This window comes from Alosa alosa, chromosome 18, assembly GCF_017589495.1.
Source record: "Alosa alosa isolate M-15738 ecotype Scorff River chromosome 18, AALO_Geno_1.1, whole genome shotgun sequence".
Classification (NCBI taxonomy): Eukaryota; Metazoa; Chordata; class Actinopteri; order Clupeiformes; family Clupeidae; genus Alosa; species Alosa alosa.
In genome coordinates, this window is record NC_063206.1 from 8,520,032 (window position 1) to 8,524,921 (window position 4,890).

The window sequence follows — 4,890 nt, forward strand, 5'->3', positions numbered from 1 at the left end:
GCTGAGCTGTCACAAGGCCTTGTCCAAATTGAGGCAATTATGAGCATTGGCTCCATTTAGCTGTGTGTCTGGCCTGTGTGCTAATGACTGCTCTGGGACATGGCCTAATCAGCTCCGACCACAGACTCGTCCAGAGTTCACATCAGAGGCACGCCTGGATGCGTGCACCCGGTGGGCCGCCCCGGCCCTTACCCACCCGCGCTGCTCTACCCCATATGGTTCACCCTCTGAGCAAGTCCTGTGTGGGGAGGGCGAATGTTTATTTTAGATTAGATTAGATTCAACATTATTGTCATTGTGCAGAGTACTGTACAAGTACAAAGACAAGGAAATACAGTTTGCATCTAACCAGATAGACAGGACAAGATATATAGTGCAGTGTAGTATACATTTGGTTTACAGAAGGTGGCTTACAGTAATATAAATTAAATATAAATATGTGCAGTGTATTAGCAGTAACCTGGTAACAGCAGAATAAATATGCTATGTAGTATGAACAATGTATGAACAACATGTACAGATATGTGCAGTGTAGCAGCAGTAACATTTTAAGAGTATAAGAATAAGTGTATGTGCAGGATGAATAGTATGAAGAGCAGTAGAATATGGCTATGTATACATATAATTGCAGTATGTACATTTGTAAATAAATAGGATACCATAGGTGGGATAGGGTAGTGCAATTGTCCGGGGGGTTGGGGCAAAAATGTTTTCACCACCGTCTGCAGTGCTTTCCGGTCGGAGGCAGAGCAGTTCCCATACCATACAGTGACACAGTTGGTGAGGAAGCTCTCGCTGGAGCAGCGGTAGAAGTTCACCAGGATCTGAGGAGACAGGTGGACCTTCTTTAGTCTCCTCAGGAAGAAGAGATGCTGGTGAGCCTTATTGATCAGGGTAGAGGTGCTGAGGGTCCAAGAGAGGTCCTCAGAGATGTGGACACCCAGAAACTTGAAAGTAGTGACACCCTCCACCTCAGTCCCGTTCATGAGAATGGGGGTGTGTCTGCCAGCTTTAGACTTCCTGAAGTCCACAATGAGCTCTTTGGTCTTCTTGGTATTGAGAGCCAGGTTCTTAGATGCTGGACCTCCTCCCTGTAGGCTGTCTCATCATTGTTGCTGATGAGCCCAATCACTGTAGTGTCGTCTGCAAACTTGACAATAGTGTTAAAGCTATGTACAGGTGTGCAGTCGTAGGTAAAGAGGGAGCAAAGGAGAGGGCTTAGCACACATCCCTGTGGTACGCCGGTGTTCAGGGTGAGGAGGTGTGATTATCTAACCTAACACACTGCGGTCTGTTGGTTAGGAAGTCCAGAATCCAGTTACAGAGGGAGGTATTGATGCCCAGTTCACTGAGTTTGGTGATCAGTTTGGAGGGGATGATATTATTGAATGCTGAACTGAAGTCAATAAACAGCATTCTCACACATCACATATTGTCAAGGTGGGACAGGTCAGAGTAAAGTGGCATAGAGATGGCATCCTCTGTGCTCCTGTTGTAAGCGAATTGGAAGGGGTCCAGTGAGGCAGGTCCTGAGGTGGGCCAGGACCAGCCTCTCGAAGCACTTCATGATGATGGGGGTGAGTGCAACTGGACAGAAGTCATTAAGGCTTATTGCAGTGGAGTGTTTTGGTCTCGGCCCGATGGAGGTGGTTTTAAAGCACTTGGGGACAGCTGCCTGGGCTAGTGACAGACTAAATATGTCAGTCCAAACCTCAGTCAGCTGCACAGCACAGGCCCTGAGTATGCGTCCGGGGATACCATCAGGACCAGCAGCCTTACATGCATTAGTTCTGCTCAGTGCTGCAAACACATCAGTGGTGGAGAGTGTGGGGGGCTGGTGATCTGCAGAGACCACAGCCTTGATGGCCACCTCCTTGATGGCCACCTCCTTGTTGTCCCTATCAAAGCGGCCATAGAAGTGGTTCAGCTCATCAGGCAAGGAAGTGTCAGTGACAGGGGGGTGGAGTTAGTAGTTTTGTATTCTGTGATATGTGTGTGTGTGTGTGTGTGTGTGTGTGTGTGTGTGTGTGTGTGTGTTGGGGGGAGGGCGGGGTATGTGCACCTGTAATTACTACTATTTAATTAAGATTTTCTAAATAAATCTAAAGTTGAGCTGACTCTTGAGCACAAGAAATGTCATTACTAATAAATCATTTTATGAGTACATGACAATAAACTTGAACTTGAACTTAAACCTGTGTATGGGTTGCTTGGGAGTGTTTCACAGGTACTGTACAATTTTATTCCATTCATCATTTTGGTGTACTCAATGGACCCTTGTATGCCTGTGTACAACACTTGTCATCTGTATTTGAAATGGGAATGGGAAAAGAAATGTACATCAAGATATCTATTCAGTATCTGTGACATTGTTACACCGTGGGATTTCACCCCTACTCACTGTCCTCAACTCAATTTGGTCACCCCGTTTTTATATTCATCTAAACCATTTACCCGGGGAAACATGATTCATGACCAAGTACGGGTATTCCTGTCTTTGTAGTAGCACCTTACCTTACACAAGTGAGATATGGTCCAGTTCACCTGAATGAAGGTTTCACAATAATGTGGGGTGACGCGGCTTATTGGGTGGGCCTATTACTGTATGTTTGCACCTCTCTTGTGCTGCGTGTCGTCCACTTACCCATGTCAAGTGTGGTTGAGGCTTCCCCCCACGTGACGGTAAACCGTGGGGTTTTAGGGTGGGGTGACAGGAGCCACTCCCCAACGTGGCATGCCCAACCGATGAAAACATTGTGCTGAGTTGCTATAGACACTGTTGTTGTTTTTAACTGAATTTCTTCAGAAAGTGACCTAGGATCTTTTGATCTGACTTTTGATTTAAGGGTTCATTTGAAACATATTAATGGCGTTGAAAAGACAAACAATGCAGGTAGCCGATCAATATCTAACCTCAAATATGAATATTGACTCCAAACATAAATTTGTTTATTGGATAGATTTTGCTGTGCTTATTCCAGACTTGGGCTTGAGTATACATTACAGACTGAACAAAAGCGGTCAAGGAATCCGCCCCATCCTGAATGTGGTAATGGTAATCCCCAAAGCCCCCTTCTCAGATGGAAGTAGAAATCAGCAGCCCAGAGCCCTGATAGTCCTTAATCATATTTCCCATTCACACTTCAGAGGGGCTCCAAGTGCTTAATGACTTCTCTGCATTTGTGTACGTTAACCATCTTAACCCACAGTTCAGACAGCCTGCCTAATTAAATAATCCGATTACCGATGAGGAGGGATTTAAATGTGTGCAAGAGAGTTGGAAAGCAATCACAATGGCGCACTTAGTGAGAAAAACACACACACACACACACACACACACACACACACACTTACACAAAGACTCCACCAAATTTTTCTCTTCCTCTCTCTCTCTGTCTGTCTCTCACTCTCTCCCTCTCTCTTTAACACACACACACACACACACACACCACACACACACACACACACACACACAAACACACATACCCCCCCACACACACACACACACACACACACACACACACACACACACATACACACACAAACAAGTAGAAAAACTTTCAATCCTGATGAAACCCGATGGTGACCTTGAGAAGCAGCACAGAGTAAAAACGCCTCGACATTAGTGAGCGAGTGTGTGTGTGTGTGTGTGTGTGTGTGTGTGTGTGTGTGTGTGTGTGTGTGTGTGTGTGTGTGTGTGTGTGTATATGTGAGTGAGAGAGAGAGAGAGAATGAGAGAGAGAGAGAGAGAAAGAGAGAGAGAGGGGCCCAAGTGCAGAGTGGCTCAAATGGACATAATTACAGTGTGCCTGAGCTGGATTAGAGCGAGTCAGATCACAGGAGACAGACAAGCCTGCGACACACACCACACACACAACTAACTTTGCGCAGCCGCGCGAGATAAGCTTATCCGAATCATTCGAATTAAAAACAACAAAAAAAGGAGAAACCTTTGATACTAGTCGCACAGGCCTTCTGTCTGTCTCGCTCCCTCCCTTCCTCCCTCCCTCCCTCCCTCCCTTCCTTCCTCCCTTTCTCTCACTGTCTGTCTCTGTCGCTTTTTTTCCTGATCGGATTTAGGCTGGTATTCAGACCGGTCCTGAATGTGGCACCCTTCCTAGGCCTACGAGGGTTTGTGTGCAGCGATAAAGGCGTAACCCACCTATCTACAGTACCAACGCGCTCCGCCCTGGCATAACTGCCCCAAATCTGCCGCCTGAGCACAGGGAGGGCTGAGACGGGCACTGATTTAGGTGGGCAGAAGCCGTTTAGGCTGCAGCACTGGCAAAGAAGATAAAAGTATCTTCCTTGCCATTCGCCCGGCAACAATTACAACGCAGAATAGCCCCGGTGTTTGTTTGTTCTGTTTTTTTTCGGGTCGGTGGCTTGTTTTGTTTTTGCGGGGGTACCTAAGGTTTCTCTTTGTCTCGTGTGCCGATAGAAGTGTGTCAGGGAGAGGTCGGGGATGACTGATGTGCAGACTGCATGGCAGACTCAGAGTTATTCCATGCTCCGTGCTCTCTGATGTTGGTGCCAGTCTGACGAAACGCACCCCTGGGTCACATCGAGTAATGGAAAAGTCTTTTGAGTGTAACACTCTTGTCATAATATCCACATATTTGACTTACAGATGTGGTTTTGCCACAGTGACATTCCAGCATTGGATGTGTCCAAGCTGGAAAAGATTGCTTTAAAACTTGCTTTTTGTTTAGTTCACTGTAGGCACTGTAGCAAATCCAAATAAGTGAGCTTCAGAAAATTATGTCTTCCATCATTTAGACATTTCATTGAAAGTTTGTTGGGGTTAAAAGTCAAATGTATGGACATAAAGTATGAGGCAATACATAGTGTGTGTGTGTGTGTGTGTGTGTGTGTGTGTGTGTGTGTGTG